The sequence below is a fragment of the Ochotona curzoniae genome, unplaced genomic scaffold (genome assembly GCF_017591425.1).
Source record: "Ochotona curzoniae isolate NIBS_2020 unplaced genomic scaffold, NIBS_Ocur_1.0 scaffold_3223, whole genome shotgun sequence".
NCBI lineage: Eukaryota > Metazoa > Chordata > Mammalia > Lagomorpha > Ochotonidae > Ochotona > Ochotona curzoniae.
The window spans coordinates 15,380,514-15,402,290 of NW_024467108.1; the positions used below are offsets into that span (position 1 = coordinate 15,380,514).

A 21,777-nucleotide genomic window follows, 5' to 3' on the forward strand; every position below is an offset into this window, starting at 1 on the left:
GCAGCCACCCCTGTCCCTGCCCTGGTTTTCTGGTGGGAGTGGTAACCCAAGAGGGAGGTGCCCATTATTTCCCTACTAAGCCACTCCCACTTCCTGATTATGCACTCGCCAGGTGGTTCTGGAGTTTAACTAGACAGATTTAACCACCAGTGCTAGCCTCTGTCAGCTGATGTTGCGGCAAAGTCCAACCAATCCTCACACATTCTAATTTTTGCTTGCACCAGTCAAAACAGTCAGCCCAACCTGGCTTTTCCCTGATCTAGCTCACATGAGGCCCACAGGTGTTGTAACCCTGCTTGGTCTGGTCTGCACCCATCCCAACACATGCTCTCCAGTGGGAGTGGTTGTTCAACAGCGGAACCCACATTCTCCCTGCTGGCTTTGCCCCTTCCTTCCCCAGTTCTCATGTGTGCTGTTGGGGCACTACAACCACATCTGGTATGGCTCACCTCACCTTGGCATTCCATAATGTGCACTGGTTTGTGTTGTGACCAAGCCTCGCCCAACGCACACTCTGTTCTGTTGCTCAGATTGACCAGCAGGTGATGTGAACTTGCTCAGCCTGCTTTGCCCCAAACCTATATCAAATGTATGCTGGTAGGTATCTTTCTCTGGCTTGGTCTGGGTTGCTCTCTATCATGGTTCTTGCACTCACCTGCAGTGACTGTGTCCCAACAGAGGAGTATCCCAAGTTCCTCCATCAGAACCCCTCCCTATGCCAGATCTTGTGCATAGTGGTGGGTCCATGGGTCAGCCTTACTTAGTCCACCTCCTGTCCTGGTAGGCACAGTGGCCTTTCCTTACTGGTCTTCAATCCATTCCAGTTCTTACTCTTGGATGTTTCAGACAAGAAAAGGCTTGTCCATACCCAGACACTTCTCACACATGGCTCAGAGGGGCAGAGACCCAGCCTAGTCCACCCTATATCTACCCAGGTTTTCCAGAGCACCAGCTGGTGCTGGTATCTAGCCCAGTTAGGTGAACCCAGCCCCAGTCCACACTTGTGTCAGAGGAGACTGCAGTCATATTCAGATCAGAACACAGCCCCCACTCCAGCCCCTGCACTCTTCCATGGGAACCCCAACCCAGCAAGGGTATACTCTCACAGCTCCCCAACCGAGCCTATTCCCAACCCTAGATTACACATGTGCCAGTGTTTGCTCTGACCAGTTAGCTTAACCCCTCACCTGTCTCAGCTTTTGCCTTCAATGCTGTGCCCTAGTATCCCTGGTTCATGCAGACCAGTTAGTGTTAAGAGCCGAGTTTGGCATGACCTATGCTCCATCTTGATTTTTATTCTTCCTTGTGAGTTGAGGTTTGCTTGGCCTGGTTTGCCCCCTTCCAGTTGCAGCTCAGCCCATCCTACATCCAATTTTAGGATGCACATTTGGGTGCTGCTGCCTTGACCTGTCCAGACTGTTGTCAGTTTCTTTACCTGTAAGTGATGGCAGGTTCCATGGTCACACTTAGCTCAGCCCATCACCACCCTCACTCACGAGCTAACCCGCAGGACTTGTATTTCCACAGGGTTCGGCCCACACTTCCCCCACAGAATCTACCCCTGGACCTGGTTCTCTCAGGCACTGGGTAGTGTCTTGACTTGGCAGGCCAAGTGTAACCTGTCCACTGTTCCACCACTTAGTCAGGTACTGGTACCTAGCTCTGCCAGACAGGCCCTCATCCATCTTTCATGTGGACTGGTGAGTGGCAGTCAGTGATGCTCTTGACTAACAGTCCATCCCAGGATTCCCACCCCACTTGGGCTCGTGAATCAGTCTGGCCCAAATAGATCTTATGGAGTCTCTCTTCCAAATTACCAGGTCTCAGTCTCCACACATGCTTGTCAGAAAGTTCCATGAACCCGTTGCTGGGAATCAGCCAGAATTCATCTCTCACCTACATTCATACTGGCCTTATCCATGGATGTCCCTAGGCAGGAATTACATATCCTAAAAACCCCACAGCTTGTCACCAGGCAGCCAGTAGGCAGAGCAGGGCACCTCTTGGTATGCTAGCCACCCAAAACCTAGGACTTGGTCACTGCCTGTCAGCAGGGACTTTGGCAAGAGTCCCCAGCATTGGGTCCAGCCTGTCTGGGGCACACCCCCACAGCTGCCACACTGCAGGGAGCTGCTTTTGCCCCAGCCCCATGGCTGAACCAGGATTTTAATTCTTCATTTGGCATAAAGTGACCAGTGTAGTACAAAGAACCAAAGTCATCTAGCATTGTCTCTTCTGTGGTGCTTGACATGCTTCAGAGTTTACCTGTTACAGTATCACACTGCAATAGAAGTTAATAATAACAATTTCATATTTGGATGACTGACCTGTTTTCCTGCTATTGAGCAAACCCCTAAATATCTAAAGATTTTGATAATAGCATTTTATTCTATGCTGTTTCAAAAGGAGGAGAAAATGACAAAGTTTTCCAATTTCAAGCTTAAAGGAATTAATATCTTCATGTTCCCACTGTCATGTCCACCCACTTACAGACTGTAGAAAAGATGCATTTTCTTTGAAACTGCTCTACCTTTTAAAATATGTATATTGCAGCAACTTTCCCCCAATTATGGTTCTTATTGATCATAAAGAAAATGCTGTGAATCATCTGATTCAAGATAAGCTCTCCCATCTTGCACTTCAGTACCGTTACTAATGTCCATTAATTTTAGCTCAGTGATGTCCCTGGCACTCATTGCTGCCTGCTCACTGTCATGACAGTTACCCGAGTCACACTCCCCTCACCTCTTGAAACATTAGGGGTACATCTCCCTCCTGCACTCCATGTTGAAGCTATTCTGGCTTCCTTCTGTCCCTACAGAAATTAGATGTTGCTCACTTACCTGAAATATTCTGTCACTGTCTCCTTTCTCTAGGTAAGTGTAATGCATTGTTTGGTAGAACCCCCTCTGACATTCCCAGATGAGGACGAGTCATCTCTTAATGGGCTCTTTTATGTGGTATTTAGAATGAGTTTGCAATTGTTTTCTCAGTAATGCTCTACCCTCTTGGAATGCTCATAAACATGACAGGCTGCTTTCCCCACACTCTCCTGCGTGTGTGTGTGCGCGCGCACATACACGTATTCACATATATATATGTACACACATATTTATACACACACACAGTCTGAGCATTTCCAAAATGTTTAAAGTGGTGTTATATTTATTTAACTAGCATTACAGACAGGGGACAGTGTGAGTTCTATACTCATGGTTTTATACTCCTTTCCTTGGACACTTTACATTATATTGACCTACTTTCCAGTTTTATGATATTAGAAAAGTACATTTACTTTTCAGGACAAAAGTTTTCTCATCTGAAAAATGAAAAATCTAGTATCACAGAAGTTCATAGAGCTTTTACAAGACAGTTAATTCTGGTAATTCATGAAGGGTAATACATAATGCACATGAATGTTGGAAAGTGTTTTAATTTTAAATATATCTGCATATTCAGTATACCCAGAAATTGCCAATACAATTTATCAGAATCAAATTCCTATTGCCAAGGAGGACAACTCTCAAGAGTCAGAAACTGTACTTTTATCTATCCACACATCTTATTTCTGTAGTCATAGCAACATGGTGTATTTTGGAAGGGCTGTTTGGCTCAGTGGTTAAGATACTGACTGCTGTTCTTGCCCACAACCTATTTCAGAGTATCAGGTTCAAGAACCAATTTCTCCACTCCTGATGCAGCTTTATGTGCTCTGTTGGAGGAAGCAGATGTTGGCTCAATTGCTTGTGTCCCTGCCAACTGCAAGGAGACCCAGAGGCAGTGTCTGGGCTTCTGGAGTTGGCCTAGTCCATTCCTGGCTGCTGTATATATTTGAGAAGTGAACCATCAGATGCTACTGTTTCTCTGACCCTGTTCCTCTTTCAAATAAAATGAAAAGTAATGAGAATTATTAAGTGGGTTTTTTTTTTTTTTTTTGCACTGGGAGATCTTACAACTTTATGTAAAATAATATGTGGTTCTGAGAATCTAAGGCTTGGCAAATGGCATTCAGACTTGGAAAAATAAAACAGCAGATAAATCAACAAATGTCTGTATTAGATATTCTCTTTTAATGTGTTCTTTTGTGTACTGACTTATTTTTCAGAAAATGTTAGGGTGAGGTGCTGAAGAAATGAAATAATGAAAATAAATTAAAAATATATCTCTTCATCAACACTGGTCATGTCTTTCTCTAAAGAAGAGTAGAATATGCTCTCAGCATTAGCATCAGAAACAAAGCAGTACATAACTGCAAGTGAACCTCATGGAGCAATCCTTTCATGAGTATATGTAGAATCCAATGCATTCCATTCCAGTTTTAGTGCAAACAGTACTTTGGGGTGTACAATTAAGTGATACAGAGGTGTAGCACTGCCCTTTGCTCAGCAGGATGGATTTTCCTGGCTGTGATTCAAGCCATATGGAAGACATTTAATTGTTACAGATGGCTTTGTGGTTGCTTCCAACCAGGTCCATTTGTCAAGCAAGTAGTGAGCCTGTTCTGCTTCTCTAGGATTTGGAGAAGGGTTCCTTGGTTCTCCCTAAGGACAAGTGAGAGGAGCCAGTGATGTGACCACACAGGTGTTCAGGCACTGAGTTCAGCCAGTACAGGAATTCCTGTATCCTGGATATAGTCTCCTCTAAGCTAAGTGTCACTTAACGAAACGGACAAGACAATAAAGCTGAGTTATCAACTTGAATAATGAAATAAGGGACACTAGAGGCTTCCAACAAAGATGCTGCATGACAACATGGGATGAGGAGCACATTAACACAATATTGGGTTCATACATTTCATTTCTAAGCCTTCCTTACATGCCAATCTTCTTCCATAAACATTATGCTTTAACGCATTCAGAAAATTACAACCAAACAAGTATAAATTTCATCAATTTATATTTTTGTAAAAATTTTCGTTAGAAAACTCTTTAAAAATAAACTTCCAATAGAAAATGTCATTTTTTCCTAGCAATAAGCTGCTGTTATAATACGAATGTTAATGACTAGTTGTTACTAATTATAAATCAGTTTTTGCCACACAGCTATTAATCTGCCCTCATCCTAAATGAGGTTGAACTTCTTTATGATCTGAATGTCTAAAAGTTTTAGATTTCATGATTTTGTAGGTAAAATATTGTCTCTGTTAATACAATGCCTACATGATGGAAAGAACCACTGATATGGTCCACCACAGACTACCTGGGGATCTGGCGGCAGTTTACAAGTAAATATCAATAGCATGTTATGACAGAACTCATTATGGGACCAACTGCCATGTATATCAAGTAAGTGTCACAATATTTCCAGATAATATTAGCTTTTCTCTTTTACAATCATAGTATTAGGTAAAAATTAATACTGTCTGCATCATAAAGGACAGCTGAGGTTAGGAGGTTTAGTCATTTGCCCAGCATCACATGCGACTCTGCATAAATCCTATATCATGTTAATGGGAACCGGTGAGAACTGAAACTAAAATGTGTCTCACTACAAAGGCTAAACTCCACATTACCATGCTAAGTCATCATCCGTTTATTTTCCAATATTGAGTTTATGTCCACACTTTAAGAATACAGTGAAAATATGCGCACTCTTTGATTTAAAGAGGTGTACTTATTCATTCTTTAGGCACTGTGTCCATTGTCAAGTTGATCTCAACATGATGGATGTATGTTTAAATTAGTTTAAATTAATCTGCAATGTGTCCTTAGCACCATATTAATAGTTTATCTTCAATGTTGGTAACTTTCTCATTGTGTAACTACATTATAATTGAGTTGTTTTCAAATAAAATTTTATCACAACCAATGTTATCTATTAGTAACATCTAAGATACCTACTTAACACTCTGCAGGCACTGGAATAATGTTTCAATTATGAATATAAAGAACACTGTGGGTATGAATGTAGGTGAGTCTAGGATTTAAGAAAGATGCAACGAGAAAAAATGGAGCAGCAGTAGTAGATTCGGTAGCACTTTTGTCACACAGAAACTCTAAACAATAAACACCATTTTCTGAATTCTGACTCCTGATACTAATCTTTCTCCTTCTTTCTGGATAATGGAGTAAACTTAATGCATATTTATAGAGATGCTAGGATATCCATGTAATTGGAGCAGCATCCAACAAGATCAGAGGGCATCTCCACTGTTTCCCTGAACCTAGAAAACATCTTAGCATTAGTTCTGTCATCATATAAAATAAGAATACCCACCCTTCAATATTTAAGGAAAACTATATAGGTTAATTTCTATACAACACCTTTCACACTTGGGCAGAAAAACTATCAGGATCAGTGATAAGCCCATGAAGTTACAAGCAATGACCTCTTCTACACACAGAAGAAAAATACAAGTCCCCATCATCAGTGGAATGTGATAGCCTGACCCCAGCATTCAGAGGGCAACTATACAACACTCTTCCAAACAGCTCATAATGAGACAATCAAACTTCTCCCCCTCAATCTCACTATTCCCATTTTCTCCTAGAGAAATAACTCCTAAAAGCTTACTAATATTGGGAATAACATGCCTTCTATGTTATTTCCTCTAGGGAATATTCACAGCATTAGGCATGGTGGAGAGCAACTAATAGAAAGATCAGTTTTATTTGCTCTAACAGCCTCTTCCTGCTCTGCTCAGATGTCAATGGCACCTGATCGCATGCCTATTCATTGGAGGGAAATCTGAGTTTCTTGCTAGAAAAAAAAACATGCTGTTTCTAGATTTCCAGAAAGAAGCACAGTTTTTATATTATGTATTTTCAATCCCAGCATACGGCTAAAAAGTACCAATGTACCCTTCCCTTTCAGCCCACACATTCTCCCACGCCAGATGCTGTATCATATTCTTTGAATATAAAACACATTTAACCATGAAAATTATTTAATGCCTTAGGGATCATGTGTAACACAATACAAACGTGGAAATCTACGCTCAGAGAGACAGAGTGAGTAGCAGACAGAGCCTTACTTGAATCTAACCTGGCTGGAAAGCATCAGACTCTAGTCTGTGCACTTGCTCACTATGCTATTCTCCCACCCATTTTTCCTGAATAAACACTGTGCTTCCATGGGTAGAAGATATTCATTTTATTACTGAAGATAATCAAGACATTAGAAAATGAGATCTTTACATAATTCCATAAATTAAGGATTTCATTTCTCCTTGCATAATCATATAAAATTCAAGTGAAGACTATAAACCAGATTAGCAGATAAAGAACTGTCCATCTTGGGATATGTTAATCTGTTTCTATGTGGTAAATATTTAACTGTTATTTCTATCACATAATTGTTTCTGGCAAGTTTATTTGAGATGTTTTTACAGCTACCTCTGTGACATGTAACTCCCAGAAGACCTAAGGTAACATTATTGGAAGAATTTTTGAGACATTAAGATGCACTATTCTACATTCAGTTTAGCAAATTATGGTAATGAACATACTAAAAAATGTTTACATTGCTAAAATTACCTAGAGCTCTTAAAAGATTCCTAATGTGGTCTGCAGTGCGGCAGAGAATAGTCAATGTGTTAGAATGCACAGTATTATCTTCTGATCTCAACTGAAATGATTTCATGGTAAACATTTGGTTACCTAGTAACATTAAAATTATAATTAACTCCCCTTATAATTAGCAACATTCAAATAAACAGTCCTGTGAACAAATTACATGCTTTAGCAGAATTTCCTTCTTTCTGTCTTAGTAGTTACTTCAATCCATTTCTAAATGTACAGAGCATAATCTTGCTCTTCAAACATTTTTCTACATTCTAAAGACAAAGTTTGGGGCTCATGCAGAGGATTCATTTGAAAATAAACAGAACACAAAACAGGTCTTTAAGTTTATAAAAAAAAAAATGACTGAGAAGGATGGAACAAAGATATTCTTGACAAATTCCTCCTGATCCCCCAACACCTATAATTGCAATAAAATAATAAGATAGCTGATTATGTCTAAGGCTGATCATGTACTTCCATTGTTAAAGCACTGTGATAAATGATACATTATCCTTATAATGTATGCATAATTATACATGTATAATTATTATATGTGTGTAATTATTATAATGTATAATGCTATGCACTCAAAACACTCAGTGGCTTCAGCTAGCCAGTTACTTTTACCATAGGTAAGTTGCAAGCCATTTACTACGGGCAAGTAATAAGTTTTTAGGATATATCTAATATGAATGATGGAGTCTCATATTGTTGAAAATGGTGGTGCTAAATAAATCAACATAATAAAGAATATCAAACTTTGTCTTTCTGGATATGGCCAATGATGACACTGCTCATAAACCACTTACCTGTAGCCACAGTGAAAAGTTAACTGGAAAGCAAACTAGCTGGAATTTTAACTGGTGTTAACAGAACTATCGTACTTTCGTCCTGTGTCAAAGATGATGCAATGACACATTAGATGGAATGTCTAAATGCTTAGCATAAAACCATGCAGGTGCAAAATTACCAATATTGAGGAACCACATACCTTCCATGCTCTTTTTTTTAAAAAAAAAAAAAAGATTTATTTTTATTATTTGAAAGGCGGATATGCAGAGAGAAGAGACAGAGAGGAAGATCTTCCGTCCCATGATTCACTCCCTAAGTGAGTGCAAGGCCCATGCTATGCCGATCCGAAGCCAGGAGCCTCTTCTGGGTCTCCCACATGGGTGCAGGGTCCCAAAGCTTTGGGCCGTCCTTGACTGCTTTCCCGGGCCACAGGCAGGGAGCTGGAAGGGAAGTGGGGCTGCCGGGATAGAACCAGCGCCCATATGGGATCCCGGGGCGTTCAAGGTGAGGACCTTAACCACTTGAGCCACCGCGCTGGGCCCCCATGCTCTTTTTTTATGCCCATGTTTTTAAGACAGATGCTACATACTTTCCACATACTAGCAAACATGAATATAGCATGATTTTCAGCATCAAGAAGATTCTGGTCTAACACACAGCTGGTAAAAACAAGGCATCATGAAATGAAATGAAAATAGATATAGGGCCCAGCGCGGTGGCTCAAGTGGTTAAGGTCCTCACCTTGAACGCCCGGAATCCCATATGGGCGCCAGTTCTAATCCCAGCAGCCCCACTTCCCTTTCAGCTCCCTGCCTGTGGCCTGGGAAAGCAGATGAGGACGGCCCAAAGCTTTGGGACCCTGCACCCGCGTGGGAGACCCAGAAGAGGCTCCTGGCTTTGGATCAGCATAGCATCGGCCGTTGCGCTCACTTGGGGAGTGAATCATCGGATGGAAGATCTTCCTCTCTGTCTCTCCTCTCTGTATATCCGCCTTTCCAATAAAAAAAAAATAATAAAAATAAATCTTAAAAAAAAAGAAAATAGATATAGTAGTAATATAACAGAGGTGGCAGTGGAATGTATTTTGAACATGGGTAGGAAGGCACTCCGTAGTGAGGAAGGCATTTCACATCAATTGTCATTTCCTCTGAAAAGTCTTTGCCTGATACGGGCCACAAAGAATGCCTACTGTATTGAATTGTGTGGCTTTGGAATCATTAGGTAATATTTACAAAATCTCTAAAGGCTTTGAGTTTTAGTGAAAAATAAAAGTTAATGTGTTCATAGTTAAATCACAAATTCGTTCTCCTTGGTACTTGGAATTATCTCCTTCAGCTACACTATTCATCCAAGTCACAGCAGTCACGTTAGATCTTAGCCAGCCCAGATACATATACATCATCTTCTACTTCTAGACTTTGGTCTTGTGAGTTTTTCTCAGTTCTCATAGCATGATTGCATCCCTCTGATCTTTCAAATTTTTTAAAACATCACTACAATTTTTTAAAGACTTTTTTTTGAAAAGCAGATTTATAGAGAAAGAGAGACAAAGAGAAAGATCCTCTATCTTCTGGTTCACTCCCCAAGAAATCACAGTGGGCAGAGCTGAACCAATTTGAAGCCAGCTGTCTGAGGCTCAGCGCTCCTTCCTGGTCTTCCACAGGAACACAGGGTCCCAAGGCTTTGGTACATCCTCTGATGCTTTCCCAGGCCACAAGCAGAGCTGGATGAGAATTGGAACAGCTGAAACATTAACCTACACCTTATGGGATGTTAAAATATTTAGGTAGAGGATTAGTCAATTGAGCCATCATGCTGGCCCCTAAATGGCACTTTCATAGGAAGATCACTCTTTATCATCTAATTTCTAAATAATCTCTTCATATGTTCTTTAATAGTTTTTTGACCAATTTTCCTTAGTCTACAGATCTTTTTTTTTTTCTGTTTAGTTTCTCCAGCCTTCAACTAAAATACAAAGCCATTGCTATGTCGTCTGGGTCAAAAATAGCTACTGGTATGCAGGAGACATTCAACAAATGTTTTCAGAATGGGTAAAACTTAAATGATATACTTATGTATTCATTCAAAACATATGTTGCACCTCAATGATGGTTTCAGAGCCCTTTGGTGGAGATCAATAGGTGGAAGAGATTGATGCTTTCCAAAAGAACAATAAAAACACTAACTTAGGACAGTATTTAGCATAGTAAATGAAGTATATACATTTCTTTGATTAGAAATATGCTGCATGTCCATACATCATACTATGGGAGTCATAAAAAGCTCTGCAGAAAAGACATGTAAACTGAGAGCTGATATCTGAGAAGCACATTTCGCAGAACTGGTGGACATGGGTTCCAAAGAGACAACAAAGCAAGAATAAGAAATAATCTCTACAATAAGCAGCGAGGAAGAATTCCAAATGCCAGAACAACTTAAAAGGAGAAAATAGTGGAATGAGTAGGACAATGAGTGGACATTACATCATTTAGGGTTTTAGGAGCTATGAAAACACACTTGGATTTACATGAAGAGCGTTTGGAAGATGCCAACTGGTTTTCTTACGGGAAATGACATTCTCAAAGATGTTTAGGACTTTGGAACTCCTGTGGTTAGTGAGTGAATGATACTGTGTCAAGGCTACAGCTAGGATAACAGAAGGATACTATTAGAAGCCTGGATAGAATCCAGGCGTTTCAGACTATCAGAAGTGATGGTGAGAAGCAAATCCATGTAAGAGCTGCATTAGGAACAGACCAAGAAATAGTGCTTTCAGATTGAACTGGAAGGTGAGGAAAAACAGCAGAGGTCAACTGTGACTGTTTTCTGGCTTTGATAATAAAATAATATCATTTACAGAAAATGAGAGTCTAGGGAAATGACTTAATTGCAAGAAGGGTGGAAATCTAGTTTCTGGACATTCTAAGTTAGAGAGGCCTAGATCCATGTGGAATTGTCAGGAAAGCAAAAATATTTCTTGGATTCTATTACACCACATTTTTTTTTAAAGGAAAAATGTATGTTATTTTGGCCTACCTGCTACTCTTGCTAAGCACTCCAAGAAACCTTCCCTATTTATTTCTTGGATGAGAATATACAAATGCTTATTCTTAAAAAAAAAAAAAAAAACACTTTAGATGTAGAACAATGCAGCTCAGAGATGCATACATAACCCACACATTTCTTTCTTTCTCTCTTTTTCACACTCACACAGACACAGACAGTGAGTGAGAACAAGAGGAAGTTAGAGACAGAAAGAAAGAGAGAGAGAGAGCACACTCCATCTTCTGGTTCATGTCATAAATGACTTCAATATTTTGAGCTAGGTCAGGCAAAATTAGGAAGCTAAGAACTCAACCAAGGTCTCCCATTCAGGGGCAAGAATCCTATTCTTACGTGAATAAGCCATCAACTCCCCCTTGTCCCAGCCATACCTGGTCTGCATAGACAGGAAACAAGATCAGGAACCTCCACCAGGAATCAAATACAGGTGTTATGATGTGAGCCAAGGACATCTTAACAGTCAGGATAAATGGCCATTCTAAGAACACATTGCTAAAAAATCTTTTCCTCTGTTTTGTATTATTAACCTTGACAGGGCCCGTTGGTTAGTATATAGTAAACAGGATCACATGCTTTTGAAAGAACTTAAACCAAATACATGTAACAATAACAATGCAGAAAAAAATACTAACAAATTTGTACTAGGGGAGTCTTAGAGACTGACAACCAACAAAGTGATCTGGGAATAGTAGCCATGAAAATAAATCACATAGAAAACGTGGAAGTGGGTTGATTGAAAAAAACTTTCATGAACAAGCACATCATAATGCTTTCTCATCATTCCATTCATCAAAAATACTGCAATTAGAATTTTATGTTGTGATCCACAATATCCTTACTTAGATGCCATCTCTTTCGAGAACTGAAACATAATCAGATATGACTATAATGTTAGTGCAATTAATAAAAATATCTTAATGCTATTTGAGATGTCCAGAAATATGACTACAATTTGAGCAGATTCTTAAAAGTAATATGAATGTCCAGGTTTGTTTATTAAGCCACCTAACATTTCAAAATTCTGTTTTTTTGCTAGAGAAGCTGGAAATAGAAATATCAAATTAAATATGGAAAGTTCTATTGGGAAATACAACGAGTATATGGTATCAGACAAGACAATGTGTGGAAGCCCAAAGGAAAACAAAAGTCTCCACAGCATTGGTGTTTTAATGGCCATTCTGTGGTTCATGCAGAACCACAGTTCTATGCGTGGACATTCATCTTACGGACCTCTTGGGAGATGTTTTTCCAAAGAAGATGAGAACACCTGAAAGAAAAGTCACTAGGCCAAAATTAGGAAAAACATGCTCTAAACTAGTGCCACACGTGAACTTAGAAAATATTCTTTTTTCTGAGGTCTTCAGGTCTGGATAATGAGCAATAAGGGAAAAATTATCATTGAAGTTTCCAAAGTTCCCATCAGCTATGCCTATTCTATGAGTGACAACTGAAGGACAGTTCAAGATTGAATAAGGACTATACTACAAGTAGAGAGAAATGATGAGGAGGAAGTATGCTGTCGAGGTTTGCTTATTAAGTTTAACTAAGTAGCACAGAAACAAATATATCTAGACCTATGTTATATTTACAAGTGATCATTTACATATATGAATTATTTATGTAAACACATCGATATGCAATATTATAGATTTGTAACGAGAAAATGATGTTTCAAGTTCACGATATGAAATAATTTAACTTTATGCTCTTAATGCACAGTGGAATATGTAAATTTTTCTAAAATCTTGCCATCACACAAACTTCTGAATACCACCTTGCAAGGGGGAAATTTTCTAACTTCAAATCACACTATCCATAAAATACATAATGCAACGTAATAATAAAACAAAGAAAATAAAAAAAGAATACATGTGAATTACTGATAAAGTTAGCCAGTCTCAATTACTCTTATCTCTGTGGTGAACTCTATGCCTCTGCATTATAAAGTACTCATTGAGGGGCAAATATACATTGCTCTTTGATATCTATATGTCTTTACATATACCATTTTTTTGAAGTATACAACATTACTGTTTTCTTCTATTTCTACCCAAACTTAACATATCTTTTAAAATTTAACTAGTGCTAATTAAATATTTAGAACTACTGTCATTAGTAACTAATGTCAACAAGCATTTACTGATCACATACTAAGTGAAAATAGCTAAGTATTCCAGATATTCTAACCTAGTTTGCATTATTTTCCATCTACGAAAACGTTAACTTACAACATGATTCATATTTTTTATAAAGAAATCACTCTGTTCCCATCAATTATTTTAGTACATAAGTTCTATTACTCATTTACTGAATAAGCAAATAAACTAAGCAAATAAAATAGAGAATATGTATGTATATTAATGTACATATGTGTATATATATGTATATTTACAATAGGAACACTGACAATAAATACTGTGTTAAAAAAATCTTCCCATACGAGATTTACAACTTCACATGAAGTAAAGCACATTTTCAAATGTAAGATATCACTAAAAGAGATGTTACAATTCTTTGAAAAGTGTGTGGGACTACATTTATGCAGCATACATATGAACACTCGGGATACTATGATGGCTAGACTGAGAGACCCAGGAAGGAATTGAGAAATAGCATGATGCATATAACAAAGGAATTACACATGAGGGCAAAAGAGGTAATCATTGGGAGATTGCAAACAGCATGATACATTGTGGAAAGGTAAAGCTAGGATATGTAGGAGCAAGCATGAACATGACAAAAGATAGGTTTAGTGAAGGAGAGCAGGAGCTAGCATAGGAAGAGCTCTAAATGCAATGATAAATATTTTGAACTTTACATTGTAGGCAACAGGGAGGGTTTGGAAATTGAAGTAGTAGAATTAAATTTTAGAAAGATCATGCTGGAAGCAATGTGGATGAAAAATTATAAGTGTTGAATATGAGGAAATGGTTTGGGGAAGAAAATAAGAAACAATTGCAATGGCAAGAGATAATACAGGTCTGAAAGGCAGTGGGAATGCAGAGGAACGAATATCCATAAAAGACATTAAACCATCACAATCAACAGGATTTAGCCATCAGGCTTGGGTTTAAGGCTTTCAGAGAAGATTGTATATTGATTTTCATTTTTCAAGACAGAAACCATGAAGAGACAGGAGTAGGTTTAAAGGATTATAACATTTTCTTCATATTAGGTATCTATGAAAAATTCATGTGAAGTAGACACATTTGTGGGTAAAACATGGAGGATAGAATTGTAAGTTAAAACACAAGTTTTGATACATATAATAAGATGATCGAGAGGAACAATCTTGTCCTATCCACACCCTCTTCCCAATTCTACATAAAATGCTGGGAAGATTCAGCAACTGCCAAGCTGCTCTCCTTTATTTTAAACTGATGGCAGCAAAAAGCGCCAAGTTCCCTGTGTTAGAAAGATAATAGTTACAAAGCTCTTGGCACTTAGTGAGAGCTCAACAATTTATATTTATTTAGTTGATAGCTTGAATGGTGCAGTTTTTATGTGCATATATGCTCTTCTAGCTTTAAAATCTAGGTAGAAATGTCTGTAAAGTCATTGTGGTTCCCTGGTCATTTTGCTACATATTCTAGATTAAATTATTTTTAGTATCTTATCTTAAATAAAATAGTTAACCTTTTATACTATTGTTTTTATAACATGTTGTAATTATCATGGAAACTAGGCAGTAGGACATCACTAGAAAAAGCTCAAGTTGGGAGAACAAGTTGCACACAATTTAGAATCCCAGGAATAAGATTTTAAAAAGCCCCAAATGATAAAACATCAGTTACATGATCTGATCATGTGCTGCTTTCTCCTACTCTTTGACATACAAAGTCATGGGCACTTATGATCACTACTCATTTTAACAGTCACATATTTTAAACATTGGAAAGTGAATACTAAGAACATAAAGGTGCACCAGTGGGAATGTATATAAGTTGTTTCACAGAAGTAAATTTAACAGACTTGAAAACAAAATAAAAGCATTGAATATTCACAAGATGGAAGCCTGTGGAATGAAGAGGATAAAGACAACAGCGCATTAAGATAAAGGTTCCCTATGCAGCTATCGTGCCTGTCATGTCTTCTTGAATAATTAATTAGATGCAAAGTGCATTTATTTCTGAACAAACCTGCTTCCTAGATGGGTAACACCAAGGGTTCAAAATCTGCATGAGTCTAGAGCTCATTTAGTATGAAAAATGGCTATCACACTATGGATATGAAGCCAAGAGAACTCTGATAGTGTATAATTACCATAGTCCAAGGTTGACTACCTGAGAAAGAATTTGGGCTGTGTAGATGCAATGACAGATCAAACTGCAAAAAGTGGAATTAAAAGATCAACTTGGAGGTCCAGTGTGGTAGCCTAGAAGCTAAATTCCTTGCTTTGTATGCACCAGGATTCCATTCAGGGTTCTTGTCCTGGTGGCACTGCTTCCCATCCACCTCCCTGCTTGTGGCCTGAGAGAAGCCTCCCTGGACAGCCCAAAGCTTTGGGAACCCGCAGCTCCAGGCTCCTGGCTTCAGATTCGATCAGCTCCTGCCCGCTGCAGTCACTTGGGGAGTGAACCAATGGATGGAAGATTTTTCTCTGTCTCTCCTCTTCTCTGTAGATCTTACAAATAAATCCTTTTTTTAAAAAAATCAGCTTAGAATAAGAGAGATAGGATATATAGAAACATGATTGAATTACTATTGGAGCCTGGGATGTTTTAATTTGGTCTTTCTTGCTTACTGACTTTATTTCTGAACTTTTATTTCTTAATCACTTTCTTACCTTCCCACCTCTCTCTCCCTCCTTGTTTCATTTTTCTTTCTTTCATTCATTTTCCCCACTATCCTCCTTTTTTTTTTCCTTTCTTCCTTAACAGTTTTCTACATTGCAAATGTGGTTATCACAGTGAGAAAAGAATTTAATAGTCACACATGCCCCTATTGTTTTGAAGGGCCCAGGAGAAAGATTTCAGACGCTTTCCTGCTAAAACACTAAAAGAATTACCTAATCTTCGGGATTGCTACTTATTTAATGAAATGTATTAGTAATTTGAAATGGACTAGAGTGAATTAGTCAGAGAGAATGGGTTCAACTAATTGGTCCACAAAATCATCTCAAGGATATAATTAAATTGCCTAGTGTGCTATTATGGCTAGCATAAACACTATTACTGATCTTCAGCTTCGCCTGTATTCTAATATAATTAAAACTAAGTAGTGGGAAAGACAAGATCTATGAACACTCTTTACTTCAAAGAATCAGTTACAATGAAAGAAGAAAAAAAATCAGTGTTCCAATTGTTTCCAGCCTTGGATTTTTGGTTTGTTCTTAAGAATCATCTATCTTAAAATAACCAGTACATTTTGAATTTTTATTTGTCAATAACACAGAAATTATAACTCTTTATGGGATATAATATCCCCCCATGCAAACAATATGCAATTTTCAAAATTGGATGAAAGTAATCACCTCTTCAAATATATCACCAATTTTGCCATGCTAAGAATGTTGTTTATAAATTAGATGATAAACTATTATATTTCCCTATCTGTATATTTAAGATTAGTTGATCAATTTATCAAATTGTCCTCATTGTCACTATATAGTGGCTCAATATGACAAATAATGTTGGGAAAATTGGATATCCGCTTCCAGAAGCAAAAAACAAGATCCCCAACAGTCATTATAAAAAAAATCAGGGACCTATATGTGTACCCAGAAACCATCAAACTACTAAGAGGAAAACATAGGAAGCATTCTACAATATGTAAGCATTGGTAAAGACTTAGAAAAGTCACCAAAACCACAGGCTATTAAAGGCAAAATAAACAAATGGGACTGCATCAAAGTAAGAAGCTTCTGTACAGCAAAGGAAATGATCAACAAAGCAAAACAAAGAGTCAAACAACAGCATGGACAAAAATCTTGGCACACTACACAACAGACAGGGGGCTAATATGCAGAATTTACAAAGACAGCAAAGCAAGCAACCCTGTGAAGAAATGAGTAAGAGAAAGGAGCAGGCATCTTTCAAAGTAGCAAATTCAATGGCTAATAGACATGAAAAATTGCTCAAGCATTTTATTTGCATTAGTTAAATGCATATAAAAACCACACTGATGTTCCACCTAACTCTAGTGAATATTGCCCACACCTAGAATTCTATTAACAATACCTGCTGACATGGATGTAGGGAAAAGGTTACCTTACTCCACTGTTGGTGGGAATGTAGACTAGAGTAGTCACTGTGGGCATCAGTATGGAGAGTACTCAAACAACTGAAAATTTATCTATTGAATGACCCAGCTATTCCTCTCCTGAGTATATGTGTAAATGAAGAAAAATATGCATATGAGAATGTGACTTGCAGCCTTATGTTCACAACAATACATATTGCAATAGCAAAGATGTGGGAACAACCCAGGTGCCTGTCAAAAGAGATATGGTTAAAGAAACAATGGAACATGTATTCCATGAAATACTACTCAGCCATTAGAAAGAATGAGATTCCCTCATTCTGTGACCCTAGACTTGGCTTGAGTACAAAAAATGGAGTCAATCTCTTATTTGGGTGTGACTTACAGAAACATGGACGTATCTGAATTAGTGATCATGTGACCTGGAGTTCAAGCTTCAGCTAGTGCCCTGATAGCAGTAAATGTGGTCTCTACATTGAAGTACCCAAATTGTACTATATTATGTAAAAACACAAGTGGATAATAAATGCAATGGAAAAAAATGAAATTGTACCATACACAACCAAATCGTCCCAACTGGAGACCATATGCTCATGAAACAAGCCAATCCCAAAAGGATAAATGTAATGTGATCTCTCCGATATGAAGCAACTGTCATCTAAAATACCACACAAATAGAGGTATAGATGATAAAATATATACATATATTCTCGTAAAGGAACTATATAACAGAGACTAGCATGCTGAGAAGTGAAGATACATCTCAATAGGTATCTATACTCTTCAATAGAAGAGGAACTCCCCAAGAAACAGTTAAATAATCTTTGATAACATGATACTAGGTGTTCTACCATTGCTCATGCCTACAATATCATGAGGCACTTAAATAGCACAATGTTAAGCTAGTAACTGTTATTAAAAGATGAAACTACTCGAATAATATGGAGGAAAATAGTGGGAGGAGAATAGAGGGGAGAACAAAGGCAAATTGAAGGGAGAATCTCTATACCCACAAGAATGCACCATGGAAAACAACAGCAATAATGTTCTTAAAATCACTAACGGATACCTAGTTTTCCTTCATAATTTCAACATAAAATTTATACTAGGTTAGCTTAAACAATTTCATGATTGATTGCAAACATTGAGGTTATTTTTCCATTTTTCCACCACTGTGACCTTTCTATCTCCCTCACATTTATTTTAATTGCAGAGCTAAGAATATACATAAAATATTAGCCCTTAATATGATGGGTATGACAAAATATCATGCTTTAAACAACTATATATTTCCTCTTTTACTTTCAGTTGACATGTAAAACTTTACATTTTATGGGATATCATCCAACGTTCTTAATTCATATACCCAATCACAGTAAACTTAATTCCTGAAGCCTTTACAAGTTACTGATGTTGACAATGTTCAAATCTTCTAAAATCCTTTCCTGCAGTTTTCATAAATGAGACATAAATTGCTATCATTCGTCACCCTACTGTACAAGAGAACACTCTGATACAGTGAGCTCACTCCCTTTGGATGCATACCTTGTATTGGGATTAAAAGGGTCATATGGGAGTTACTTTGAGACTAAAACTCCCTACTGTTCACACTGGATTACTGGCTGAATGTCTGTATTAATAGACCTTGTCACAACAATATACACAGATTTCCTTTTCCCCACATCTTCATCAGTGCTTGTTATCTTTCATCCTTTAATAACAGTTATTCTAACTACAACCAGATGATACTTCATTGTGATTTTGATTTGCATTTCCCTGATGATTAATGGTGCTGAATAAAATTACATGAACCTATTTGCAATCTGGGGAGCTTCCTTTGAAAAATGCCTGTTTAAATCAAATGTGTATTTTTAAACTGAATAATTCCTGCTTGTCAGACAGCTTTCACCCTCTCTCCATATATGCATTTTCAAAGGTTTTCCCCGTGTTGTGCCACTCTTACTTTTCTGAAATCCCATTCTATTACCAGTTCTTTCTTTTTTCGCTTTGCCAATAATTCATTTTGTCATTTAAGCTACAAGTCAATATCAAATTCTGACAGAAATTATTTCTTAAAAACTAACTGGTTTCCTTCTAACAATATCAATGCAGCATTCAATTCTGAACTCAGTCTTACTGAATGTGATGTTTATTTAATTCACTTTCTCTCTCCTACCCTCTCCATTTGACTAAAAAATTCCTTTAAAGCTGATAGGTAGACTTGCTAATTTTTAATCTACCTGATTCAAAAACCTTGCTTGAACATTTATAATGTACCAGAAATTGTACTTAGTGTAGGAATTCTTGACTTTAATTTCAATACACTACACAGATAAATGCTCTGTGGAGTGAGTCAATGTGAACATACAATAGCTCCGGGATATTGTAAAGACTACACCAATTTAAAAGAAAATCTTCAGTGAGAACACAGTGATTGTGAGATTGTGGTTAGAAGACAGTTTTAAGCTTACATAACTTTACACTTCTCAGATAAAAAAATTAAAATATTTAGACACTATATTTTCTATAGTTTAACAATACTGTCACGGAAAATAAAAAAACTGGAGTTTTTTAAAGAACGTGATAGAATAAAAATTATAGACATACTTGGATTTACACAAAATCATATTTATGAGAACAATTGTGACTGAGAACTCTGGCTTTGATTCAATGACATGAATGTACCTGTGCTATTTATTTGTTATGACAGTACAAAAAGTCGTGTGCAACAGCAGGACTTACAATACATGAGAACAGGTCTGATGCGAAAACGTGGCACCTGTTCTGAGACCACTCTGTATGTATGTATATACAAACTGAGAAACAGATTAAGCAAAGACAAACAGTTCTTTCTTTCCTGAAATAATCTATGTTTAGTAACCTTTGCTGGCAAGATTGTGAAAATTAGGGCCTCTATTGCCCAGTTTTCACAGAAAACTGGTAATATTTACCAAGCAAGAGTTGTATAAAATACATGATCTTAAACTTACAAAGTCTGCTTCAGAAACTGCTGATAAAAAGGTGCCAACATTTCAAATTAAAATTTTTATTCTATTTGCTTATAAGAGTAACAGTTAGGTTCAGTATCAATTTTTGTTAGTGACTTTCTAAATCGACAGATTTAAGTTAATCATGTAACAAGGAAACTTATCAGCAATAATTAAGCTGCAACCATTAGTCATAACTAAGACTAAAACAGTATAACTTGTAATCATTTTTATAAAGATCTACATGTGGGGCCGGCAGCGTGGCCTAGCGGCCAGGATCCCAAATGGGCGCCGGTTCTAATCCCGGCAGCTCCACTTCCCATCCAGCTCCCTGCTTGTGGCCTGGGAAAGCAGTCGAGGATGGCCCAAAGCTTTGGGACCCTGCACCCATGTGGGATACCCGGAAGAAGCTTCTGGATCCTGGCTTTGGGTCGGCATAGCATCGGCCATTGTGCTCACTTGGGGAGTGAATCATCGGACAGAAGATCTTCCTCTCTGTCTCTCCTCCTCTCTGTATATCTGACTTTGTAATAAAAACAAATAAATCTTTAAAAAAACAAAAGATCTACATGTGAGTGAATATCTCATGAGGATTATGAATAATAAACATGTATAATACTATGATATACATCATGTATATAATGGATAATTTGAAGGGTCTCCAGCAAATTGCTAATTTTATTTATTTTGAGCTTAGAGAGGTTATAGATGATATGGATGATAAAACAAATAGTATGTATGCTATATAGCTTTAGTAAAGCTATAAAATGCCACTCAAATATAAATATGCAATATGTACTTATCTAATATATAATATTCATAAATATAAAGCTATAAAGTAAATTAGTAAAAGTGTTCCAAACTCAGAACACATTTAGGATATCTAAAGAAAAATTAATGTATTATGTGTACATAGGTACATATGCAGCCCTGTATGTTAGAGGCAATGTCTGTTTTATTCTATATTTACGACCACATCAATTCTCAGATAACAGTTCAAAGATCTTTCCATTCTCTATCCTTCCTGTACAGAAATGAAAACGGCTTAAATAGTTTAGAAAGGACTCAGTTCGAAACTAAATACTGGAGAAGGCAGGAAGCACATACCAGTAATCCCAACAGAATCAGTCTGGGCTTTGGTCCCAGAGTTCCTGGCAAGCAACAAATTCTCTCTGATAGACAATGGAAATTAGAACCAACTTTCTTCTGAAAAGAGAAACTGACATGAATGA

General features: G+C 37.5%; 1 protein-coding gene across 1 annotated transcript in view; it reads right to left on the reverse strand.

Annotated features, from left to right (window-relative positions):
- The window catches only part of GRM5 (glutamate metabotropic receptor 5), a 454,718-nt gene that overhangs the window by 217,389 nt on the left and 215,552 nt on the right, over positions 1–21,777 (reverse strand). The gene's annotated exons all lie outside the window — the stretch shown is intronic.